We start from the raw sequence: 12743 nt of genomic DNA, 5'->3' as shown, positions 1-12743 counted from the left end.
ATGGTGTGCTGCAGCCTTGTGGAGGGTTATATCTGCGTTTGATGTCCCAAAGTTCTGGGTTCTTATTTAATACTAATCTGACAACCTCTTAAGAGCTTCAGCTATCAAAACTGTAATGGTCACCACGAGCATTTGTGACTTTGTATCAGGCACTATGCTAAGAGTAAGGTATACAAAGAACTACAAAAACCAATTCCTACTCCAAAGGAGCCCATAGACGAATGAGAAATTCTCAGTTATCTGCATCCCAATTTGCTAATATGCTGAGTTCCGAAGATTAGGGAGAGGAACTCCTCTACTGCTCACAAGAAGTTTACAATCTAATGGGAAAAAGTAATGGGGAACCTGACCTCTTAGATTCCTTTCAGCTATAAATTTATTATTCTAGATTAGCCAAAGTTGGAATTTACATAGAAATGTATCTCTTGAATGAGAAAACAGGGAATCTCTTTAGATGTTATCTCCAAGGTCCCTTTACCCCTAAATCTATTTTCTGGTTTAGCTGATGTTGGGACATAAGAATGAGCCTATTCTGTCCATTCCAGAGATCATAAAGCCATTCTTGGGAATATTCCAACTCTTATTGCTGTTATCATATGTGTGTTTTTTATAAGGAAAAGTAAGGTGGCCAGTGCCTTGTCCACTGAACCAAACTAATGCCTAGTTGTATTCTCTAGTACACGAGTCCAGATTGCAACTGGCCAGTTTTACAAGAATAAAAGGATAGCGTTAATGAAACTATTTCACACTATTAACTACTGTCACCACTCATGTTTTCTCTGAATTCCCTTCAAACCTTTCCTAGCAGATATATCTTACTTCAGCAGAATATTCAATCAAAAACAACTAGATAAGGACAAACCCAAATATTAACTATTAATAAAACAGCAAGACTATGCAGAGAACACCTGTATCAGTGGTCCTCAAAGTGTAGTCCAAAGAATTGTTGAGGTCTCTGAAATCCTTTCAGAGGGTCTACAAATTCAAAATCATTTTTCATTTCTAATATAGTAAATAGCTATAAATATAACCCATGTGAATAAAAACTCTTTGAACAGATCCTCGATAGTTTTTTGTTTTTTTTTTTAACAAAATGAAGATACTGAGAACAAAAGTTTGAGAACCACTGACCTATATGATATGATACCTTGGGTCTATACTCTCAGCCTTAAAATGATTCTCTTCAAACTGCTGATAATTGGCATTTATATTTAGTTAGGGCTTTAAAGTGTGCAAAGTATTTCACTTTATCCCTTGAGTTTCATAACTCTGAAGTGGATGCCACATGCATTATCCCCATTTTACAGATCAAGAAATTGACTCATGGAGGTGACTTGTCTATAGTCAGAAAGACAGTATGCATTCATTCAGCAAACATCAAGTACCTACTCTCTGCTAGGCATTGTGCTATCCAGCCTTAATCACTGAACAGATGCAGCCTCAATCAAAGGGGAGACCTTTTGAAGGCTTTAGCTTAAAAAAGCCAATGTCTCCATTTTATCCAGGGCTATCTCCTGATCTATATCTGGCCAGTGGATGCAGATAGCTCTGGAGGGAAAAGTGAGGGAGGTGACCTTGCACAGCCCTCCCTCACTTAAATCCAATTCACTTGCATGCCATGGTTTCACCTCCCTAATGTCATGGTCCTCATCAAGAACAAAGGACAAAACAATAGGCACCGAGGATATCAAGAAAACAGCCCTTGATTTCAGACAGTCTATTATCTGTTGGAAAACACAAGATCAGAAAGTGGACACAAAATAATCTAAGGATGAGATGCTAGCAAGGGGGGATAGAAGGAGATGGATCTTGGAAGCTGCACTTGGGCTAAATTTAAAGAAGGTGGGGATTCTAGGAAGCAGAGGTGCCAACAGTATGTATTCAAAGCCTGGAAGATCTACAAAAGATAAACTATTGTCTAGAAGAATAGAATTTGGTCAATTTGGAATGTAAAGTGTGTGAAGGAGAGTAATATGCAATAAACCTAGAAAGGCAGGTTGACACCAGATCATGAAGGATTTTAAAAGTCAAACAATGTCATAGAAAGAATTTAAACATAAATGTTTATAACCCTAAGTTCATCATTCTATCCATTTAGCTATGCTGATTCTCATGAGAGAAACTAGCTGATTTCATATTGGCCCCTAAGATATCAAGCAAGAAAAACATTTTCCTGTATTTCCCCCTTCCTTTTTAATACATTTTTAAAAACCAGCTCTAATGATTTTATGTAAAGCATTCAATACATCTGTGTATCCTTAGGAAGGTCCCTTAACTTTCCTTAACTTCAATTTTCTTATCTGTAAAATGAAAGGAGTTGGATTTGATGACCTCTGAAGACTTCCTCCAGATCTAAATCTATGATCCTGTAATTCAAATTAAAACCCACCCCAAGAGATACATTAGTATCTTTAGAACAAACAAACCAAAACTGTTAGACCCTGAATGATAGGCCGTTTATGTTCCTACATCCCTGAAAAACTGGGTTTGGGAAAACTGAGTTTAAAAAAAGCCCTAAAGAAATGACTCACAGGATGAATACAGAGAGGACTGGGGAGACTTACATGAATTGATGCTAAGTGAAATGAGCAGAACCAGGAGATCATTATATACCTCAACAATGATACTGTTTGAGGATATATTCTGATGGAAGTGGATCTCTTCGATAAAGAGAGCTAATTCAGTTTCAATTGATCAAGGATGGACAGAAGCAGCTACACCCAAAAAAAGAACACTGGGAAATGAATATAAACTGCTTGCATTTTTGTTTTTCTTCCTGGGTTATTTATACCTTCTGAATTCAATTTTCCCTGTGCAACAAGAAAACTGCTCGGTTCTGCACACATATATTGTATCTAGGATATACTGTAACCTATTCAACATGTAAAGGACTGCTTGCCATCTGGGGGAGGAGGTGGAGGGAGGGAGGGGAAAAATCGGAACAGAAGTGAATGCAAGGGATAATGCTGTAAAAAATTACCCGGGCATGGGTTCTATCAATAAAAAGTTATTAAAAATAAAAAAAAAGAAATGACCCAGAAACCCCAATGCCCTTCACATACCATTGCATCACAATGAAGGATAGCAAAGGAAAACATTGTACAGGCCCATGTCTCCCTGTTCACATATTGTCAAGACTGTCATTGCCTCCCTGTTCCTGACTTTGAAGTATTTCCTTAAAGATAACAACAGTTGTAAGATGTTAGATAAGTAAGCCAACTATGTTTGGCTTTTGTATTTTGCTTGCCCAAAACTAGTTAGAGTTCTATATAAACCATGTGCCTCATTTGCTCGGGACCATATGCTTTTGATAGAAATCCTGTATGGTCAGCCGGCTTTCAATAAACTCTCCACTTAAATTGGTCTCTACTCACCTCTATATTGTGGCATAACATATTAACAAAAGGAAACACTATACTATGTAAAATACACAAGTAAATGAAAATCTACTTGATTTTTAATTTCTTGCAGGTAAGGGTAATGTAATTTATATTTGCATTTTTCCTAGAGCTTGCTAAATATGTATTTAATGAATGAATGGCATAATGCCAATAAAGCATTCTGCATAACCCTTACCCCAAGCACTGGAACATGTTGGCATGTACGTATACACATATACACACACAAAAGGTTAAGCCTCATTGCACAATTGTTATCTTACTTTCCAGAAGGATTGTAGTTTGGTGACCAAAAAAATGTGGTCTGAAATCAGAGGGTCTGGATTCAAATTCCTGCCTTTTCTACTTACTGTATCTTTGGTCAAGTTCCTTAACTTACTTAGGCCTAAGATTCTTCATATTTAAAGTCTTGGACTGTGTGACTTTTGAGATCTCTTCCAGCTCTAATCTATTATCCTAAATTTGTCCTTAAAGTAATAACGTGGATTTTGATCTATAGGAAGAAGTTAGAGAAACCTCTCCCTTACCCTACCCCTACCCCTTACATTTGTCTCTTCAGATCTAAGCACATGCAGTATTTTGAAAGCAGGAAATTTTTGATGAAGCCTTGAATGAGAGAATATGAATCAGAAAGCAGCTGGTAAACTAAAATCAAGTTGCAGGAAATAATGTAATGCAGTGCTGGCAGGCTAGTCTTGTTAGAAAAAAGATTGTTTGTGCCCCAGCATAAAACTGCTATCCTCTTCTGTGTGTTTTTAAAACTAAAAAGCTTTTAGCTTTACAAACCTCCTACTGTTTTCAACCTGTTTCTCACTACTGGATGGAGAATAGGTGTTGATTTTTTCTTCCTGCAGATGGGCCCTTATGATCCTAGTAAGAGAGTCCTGGAGTTTGTCATTCAAATAATATTAATTTTAAAAATCAAAGCACTACATACTGAATGAAAAAGTAGGGAATAGTTACTTAAATGTTAGCAACTGAAGACCTAGAAGGGATGAATACTGATGGGAAAGGCAGATGCTCCAATAATATCAAGATATAAATAAAATTGATCAAAACAGAGAGCAGGGAAGTCAGCCATATGACTAACCGCCAGATAACATTAGCTGAAAAAAGGCAGAGAACATAGAGGTTTGGATTACATTCAAGTTTTAAAAAAATAGGTCAGCAAAATGAAAAAAAAAAAAAAAACAAGTGAAAATGATTAGCTGAATAACTGGACAAGTTACAATTTCTCTGTATCTCAGTTTCTACATCTGTAAGTTAAAAATATTGGACCATACTTGTAGTTCTCAAACCAAACAATTTTGTGTAATTTTTGTGTGTTCTACCTAATAGAAATTCTATGACAAAAACTTGGATACTAACTATATTGTCCCTTTATAATGTGCATTACCAAAATACCAGTCATATGCAGCCAATTTATTATGAAAATTGGCTAAATTTCCTCTGCTTTGTTCTCAAATATCTCCAACTCCCATATCAATATCTATCTATCTATCTATCTATCTATCTATCTATCTATCTATCTATCCTATATTCCCAATCGTACTTCCGATGAACATTTATAGATTCTATCAAAATAATTCAAGTCAAAACTACTATATATCAAAATCAACTTGGAAAATGCTGGATTCTGATTCTGTGATTTCAGAAGCATGAAATAAGACAATCTCAATTTTGAAAGGGACATCAGTAATCATAGTTAAATCCATAGCTGGACAAGAATCTGTCCACAACATAGCCAACAAATAAATATCTAACCACAACTAAGGGGAGATGTATCACCTTTCAAAGATTTCAAGCCCATTGTATTTTTGAAGAACTAGACTTGTTAAAAAGTTTTTCCTTTCATCATGCTGAAGTCTATCTGAACTTACACCCATTTTTTCAACTATTACTTAATGGGATAAAATGGTAATTTTGATGATTTCCTTTGATCCGTACATAAAGTGGGTTTAAATGAAGCAGAATTGCTGGGATTTATAAGCCTCACTCTCTCTCCCTGCATTGGAGTGCAGAAAAGACAAAAATAAAAAAAAATTAAGACTATTTGTGATGGCTCAAAATGCATTGAATGACCTTGGCATTTTCAATGGTTAACAAAGTTCTAGTGTTCCATAGTGCCTGCTTTTTGCCACCTTCATGGCTGCTTGGAACAACATATTGTTCATATCCACCCATTTCTCCAGGGAAAAGATTTCACATGCCTAGGGTAAACACCCTTCTATCTCACTTACAGGTCCATCCATTACCCTCAACTTGGTTTAGTTATTCCACTGAAATGTTACTAAGATGCAGCTACTATGCATGCAATTTCTTGTAGCCACAAGTGGATTGTCCTCACACAGAGGTATTAGTCTTCCCTGAATACTGGTACACCTCTGGCCAAGCATTCATACTTTACTGAAGAGAACATAACTCTGATGAGCTAGTCACATTGTTCAAATGCAAAATATAAGCTTGCCTAAAAGACTATATTATGGAACGCTTACACAAGGCAAGTATTCTTACAAAAATTAAAAGAAGTGATTCAAGGACATCCTCAAGGTCTTTCTGAAGAACATTGGAATCAATGGTGAGAATTGGGAGACATAGGTGCATCACTGTCCAGCATGACATTCCTACATCAAAGAAGACCCTGTGCTTTATGAGCAAAGTGGAGTTGTAGTAGCTCAAAGGAAACAGGAGATGTACAAATTTCAAGACATCTTCACTACAGATGTTTACAGGGACTATTTGTGCCCAAACTGTGATAGAGTCTTCCAAACTCTTATTGGTCTAAACAGCCACAGTCAGACAAACTGTACTTTGATACCAACATAGGGTTGTCATTTTGGTCCTCTTTGAAGTGAAAAGTTAACAACCAACTAACTTTCTGGGACAAAGGAGAATAAGTCTAATAACTTCTCTATTTTCTCATTATAGTCAAATTCTTAGCTATATTTTTCCTGTTTTTCCCTCTCTCCTGGCGCCAGAAGTCTTTTCTTCTTTATGCTATTTCTAGATCCTCCAATCAACCCTCACTTTGCAATGTTCTCTAGCTACCTCACCTCATGTTCACTCTCCTCTGGGCAAATTCCAGCTTGTCAATGCCCAGATTCCTAAAATATGACACTTAGAATGTGTCTTTTAGCTTTAGTATTCTATGGTTGGTGCTTCTAAATTTAAGTTAAGAACACATGTTAAACAGTAAAGAGTGCAACACGAAACTTTTTGAAATTTGGGGGGAAATATTTAAGGACTTATTGCCTAGGAACCTAACATACTATGAAAATGCTACTTGAGAAATATTTACAAAAAAGATGGTAGTCAAACTAATTGTCATAATACTATATTGACAAAGAGTTGTAAGAAGATTTTTTTTCTATTCATTTTGATACTTTATTTCAAATTTGATGAATTCTACTTATGTCAAATTATATAAATTATGTACATTAGATTCAATAAAATATTGATGATTATTAAATATAGCTTTTGTGTGGGCATTTTAATAAAATAATAACTATCCATAATTTTGTCAAAAATTTCTCCAGATTTAATAAAGAATCATGTTTTAAAATACATTACTCTTTTGCCTATGTGTTTAATGCTTTCTCTGGGGGCTGAGCAAAATTTCATAAATATCAGGAACATACAAAATTAAAAAATAAATTATAATAGGTTTTAAATATTTAATGTTGACAATCATACATTACTATTTAATAAAGCATTGGCTCTAGAAAATATCGATTCTTTCTTTATAAGTAATAGATAAATTTCTTTTGATTTGCACTGTCCCATTAGAGCATAGTAATAGCATGATATTCTTGGAATTTTTGTCTAAGATAAGCTTGAAGGCAAATGATAATAATTCTCTTCTCCCCCAACAGCTCTTTTACATGGAATCTCACAAGTACATGCTAAAATTATACAAGATTCCATGACTAAGAAAATAACTGTCAATAATATGCTCAATGTCAATACCAAAAGTAAGGCAGAAAAAAAGGGAGTTACTCTATCTGTTCTCTAAAATGTTTGTCAGTTTCATGAAGGCTAACAATTAGTTTGAAGGGAGAGATCAATGGCAATCTAATCTGATCTATTAATTGAGAAGGAACATAGTACAATGCAAAGAAAGTTGGGCCTTGAAGAAGAGAACAGGGTTTTAATTCACGTTCTTACCTGTGTGATCATAGACTTCAATATCCCTAAATTTTTTCTTATATGTAAAAAGGGTATAATATATACATGTAATACTTCATAAGGATTTTTTAAATTGTAGTTGGAATAACGGCTTATAAACTATGAAGTGCTAAGAAAATATCAGCTATTATTAAGTTGTAGCATAGAAAGCAAAGGCTTCTTAATAAAACATAATTTTAAAAAATTCAATAATCTAAAAAGGAAAAACTAAGTAGAAGAAAAACATATTTCCCAAATTATTGTAAAATTGTACTTGGACAAGTAATATATTGAGTTAAACCATCATTTATATATTTTGAATGACTTCTCAAATGGAAATGAGTTGAACCTAGAAGTCAATAGGAAGAAGAGATTTGGATATTATCACTGTAGACTTATTTTCCCCGAACTGATTTTTCACTGGTTTTTGAACAGTATGAACACTCCATTCATAATATGCCATTATATTCCACTATAATGTGTGTAAATGAGCTTTTGATAAAAAGTGATACTGTTTTTGGTTGTCTTGACTCTGTGATTAAAAAGGCGACTGAAGTAAGGAAAATGAGTGTTTGCCAGTTAAGATGATTTCTGAATTTTTTTTTCATTATGATGACTATTAACCTTTCTAAGAAATGGTAATCACCAGAGTCAAGGTCTTTACTTTCATCTTATTTTTCTTTTAAGTCAATATCTAGTTTAAATAGGTCAGGTTGGAGAGACTCTAATTTCAAGCAGTATCTTCTGATCTTTTGCCTATTTTTAAATTTAGTATTGATTTTTGACCTTTGCTCTGTTAGTAAGTGCAAATGCTGGAAGAGTTCACAAAAAAGGTGAAATTTATAGGAAAATTCAAATGAACTCAAATGCTGTTTTTCTGTGGAAAAAAATGCAAGATTTCCCCATATTTTCCCTTCTCTAGATAGTGGCTCTAGCTGGGTTTGAAAACTTATAAATGCTAAATCTATATTGGCTGATTTTATCAGGAAATAGTAAAATAGGTAATATGTATGTACATATCTATTTTTAATTAATACATCTGTGTTTCATATATGTATATACACATATACATATAGTTGCATACATTCATTTTACATGAGATTTCCAAACAGAATCAGGTTTCAAATCTTAGTTCATTTACTATCTATTTGAATGCTTTAGGTAAGCCACCTGTCTCAAGGCTTCAGTTCCCTTAAAAGAAAAAGCAAAAGAACATCTAATCTTCTCTAAATTTCCTCCTAGTTCTAAGTCTATGATCCTATGAAACACTTTCCTGGAAAAAAAAAAATTAGCAACCAGCAAATTAATGCAAAAGTGAAAAGCTGATTAGATGTGTAGACAGGAACCATCAATGCAATTAGTAATCTGGCACTACTAGTACACAAAATGGTTATTAACTAGACTGAATTATTGTTTATGAACCTGTGTAGAAATCCTGAGGGAGTTAAGATTAAATATGTATGAATAGACAATGATGAATAAAGATATGAATGGACAATAATCTCAAATCAAAGAGTAGAATAATTAACTACCAGTCAGATAAGGTAGACTTGATCTCGAATAGCCACTGTAAGAAAACTGTGAATCTTAGAAGATTGATTTTCTTTTCTCTACAAAGTCAGTGAATAAAGATAACCTTGATGGATTTAGAAGCAGATGAGAGAATTTCCTAAAGGAATCTTAATTCTAAGATGAAAATAGTTACCTCTTCATGAAAGAATAAAATATTAGCTAGACCAATATGAAGGTAAAAGATCCAAATCCAAACCTGAAAATAGAATTAAGAAAAAAAAAAAAAAAAACTACTCTTACTTCTCTTTTCTACTACATTCTCCAGAGAAAATTCAGAAACTCAAATTTAGTTCCAGTTAGAACAGATTTAACAGATTAAACTGATATTTAAAATTCCATTTAGATTGTAGAGGAATTTATTTTTTTCTATATATTTCCTAGCATATGATTGAAGCTTAATAAATGACTACTGAATTTGAGTGAAAAACTGATGATTATATATACACTCAGCTAGGAAATCTGTTGTTAATTCAAGATAGATGTATTTTGTTGGTTGGTTGGTACTACACTTACCTTCTCTAGTCATTGACAACAAGCTGCCAATTGAATTGAAAACAAATAAGATGAAATCAAAAATAACTTAGAAAATTAGAAACAGCAGGAATAAAAAGAATCTGCCTTATTTTGATTAAAATAGGATTGTTATGGGAAAAAGTACTGTTTAATAATTGTGACTAATCATACTCATTATACATGATACTGTTAAAGGAAAAATAATTTTCAGAAATTCCAAAGAATGGGAAAAAATCTGGTGTTAGAAGCTTCAGCTCATTTTCTTTCATTTGTTATAAGGTTGCTGCTGATGCCAGATGATCAACCATCTTGGGTACAGAGTGATGGGAGTAATTTTCACTGCGTTAAATTTTCAGTTCATGATTCTACACACCATTAATCTAGGATATATTTAAGGGGGTACTAAGTATATAACCTGCTCTTGGTGAACATATGCTGGCTCTTAGAAACTAAGTAGTTATTCCTAAAAGTTCATAAAATTTCTCTAATATGTTCTAGGTTATAAACCTAGAAGGCCACAAACCTTTTTCTTCAAATATTTTCAGATATTTATATATTTATATTTTATATAAAATAATTATTTATATATTTATAACTGTATGCATATATATATATATATACATATATATATATATATATTTCAACAAAATTTATATGTCTTGTAATCCAATGTATTTTATTTTGTGAACTTAAAAACACTGTTCTTGGACTGTTCTTTCTCCTCATCTCTATCAGCTGGAATACATGGTTTCCTCCAAGATTTAGTTCAAGAAATACCTTGTTCAAGAAGTCTTTCCTATGCCCTCCACTGATAATGTCTTCCCCTCTAAAGTTACTTTGTATGTTTCTTGAACATGCCAGCATACATATATTTTGAGTCACTTTTCAGGATATAAATCTCTTGAGATAGGAATTGTTTCACATTTCTATAATCCCAGTACATATCATAGTACCCAAAACATAAGGAAATTTATTTCTCCGAAGTCTAACCCCTGCATCTGGCAGGTCCTCTGCCCTAATCTAAGCTCCCATATTGATTGAATCAGCCATTCTTTGTGAGGAAAGCTCCAAGACTCCTCTGTTGACACTGTTTATCTCAGATTATCAGGATATTCTTTCTTCTTCTTTTTTTCTTCATGTTTTAAACCTTTTTTTTTTAATTATTAGTTTGTGATACATACATTTATAAAATTTTTATTTCCATTTTTCTCCTTCCCTACACTCAAGTCTCCCCAAGATGGTAATCAATCTAATATAGGTTATACATGTACAATCATATTAAACATATTTCCATATTAGTCATGTTGCAAAAGAAGAAACAGAACAAAAGGAAAAAAGCATGAAGAAGAAAATATAATCCAAAAGAATTGAAAATGGTATGCTTCAGTCTGCATTCTGATTAAATATTTCTTTCTTGAGATGTGGATAGCATTTTCCATCATGAGTTTTTAGAATTGTCTTAAATCATTGTATTTCTGAGAAGAGCTAAGTCTATTAAAATTGATTACCTCCAAAATGTTGCTGTTAATATATACAATATTCTCTTAAATCTGATCATTTCACTCAGCATCAATTCTTTTAAGTCTCTCTACATTTTTTTCCCTGAAATCTGTCTGCTCATCATTTTTTAGAACAATAGTATTCCATTACATCCATGTATCACAATTCCCTTATTGATGGGTGTAATATTCTTCTCTAAAATGTAATCTTCTGTTGTTGAGGTTTCCTTGGGGTCTCTGGGAGCAATCTTCATTCCAGTTCAGTAACACAAGTGCAGCCAGGAGTTAAAGTCTAAATCTTTATTGTCTCCTTCAAAGTCTTGCCTTCTTCACTTGGGGCTCAGCTAATTTTTCTGGAGGCCTTCCAGATCTTGGTTTCAGTGTAGAAGCAAAGGAGGAGAGCCTGCTACCACTTCTCTGGTCTTCCCTAATTCTGATTCTGGCTGAGACTCCGAGAGTTTCTAGTGCGCTTGTCTTTTTGGCACTGAGATCTTCTTGCTTATATGTCCCCACTGAGTATACAAAAAACTTTATATCACTAGGAAACCATTATTTGTTGTAGGATTAAATCAATGCTAAACTAGATTTAACTATTATCTCCTCAATTCCACTTAGTACCTTGTTTCAAGTTCTGGCCCACAACATCTCCTTGTAGGATTAAATCAATCATACTGAACCATGCTAAATTAGGTTACTATTGTCTCTGTCAATTCCACTGACTTAGCACCTTGTTTCAAGTTCTGGTCCATATGGGTATCCTCTTAATTTCTGGGTTTTTTTGTTTGTTTGTTTGTTTGTTTTTTTACCACTACAATGAGAGATTGCTTTGACATAGTCCAAGGAAGTATCCTCATGACTCTGTTTCCCTATCATGTTATTCCTTTGCTGAAAAGGAAATTTCCCCACCTGGTTAATTCTGAGCCTTGCCCTATGACTACATGATTAGTTGTCAAATATGACTCATGCCTGGAATCAAGCAAAGAAAGTTTTTCCCTTTGTAATAATATATGAAATTTCTATAACTATGGCCCTCTTTTTTCTTTTAGAACAAATTTCTATAATCAAGAGTACAATACTATAACTATTACTATTATTACAGTACTATAGCATTATTAGTACTATTAGTAGTAGTAGTACTATTATTATAACAATAAGTACAATACTAAAACTATTAAATAATAGATTGATACCAGAGATATTATGTAATAGGATTTAAGAATGAACATATTGCGATTTTAACTCATATTTGTGGTCAAATTATAATATAGAGATGATATCCTCCTAATTAGGAAATGATTATACAAAATGATAAAACAAAGCTATAATGTAAAGAGTTTTCTAAATAAATGGAATAGCAAATTTTGAAAAACCAACAGAATTGCATTGTTATCTCTATGAACTATATACATATATGTGATTAACTTCCAAATTTATCTGTCATGGAAATTCAGGCTTTGATTATATTTTAATAATAAATTATATATGCTGAAATTATCTGAAGTTTCAAAATGCAAATGATACTACTAGCAGAATCATCTAGGATACTCTAGATTTGGAACCAGAGAAGCACAGCCCTTTATAGAGCTATCCTGAGAAT

At 33.4% G+C, this 12743-nt stretch overlaps 1 protein-coding gene across 2 annotated transcripts in view; it reads right to left on the bottom strand.

Annotated features, from left to right (window-relative positions):
- Positions 1–12743, bottom strand: part of GRIK2 (glutamate ionotropic receptor kainate type subunit 2) — an 822997-nt gene that overhangs the window by 565656 nt on the left and 244598 nt on the right. The window lies entirely within an intron of this gene.

This window comes from Antechinus flavipes, chromosome 4, assembly GCF_016432865.1.
Source record: "Antechinus flavipes isolate AdamAnt ecotype Samford, QLD, Australia chromosome 4, AdamAnt_v2, whole genome shotgun sequence".
NCBI classification, from domain to species: Eukaryota; Metazoa; Chordata; class Mammalia; order Dasyuromorphia; family Dasyuridae; genus Antechinus; species Antechinus flavipes.
Note: the sequence above shows the minus strand (reverse complement) of the source record. Positions and strands in the feature narration are given on the sequence as shown.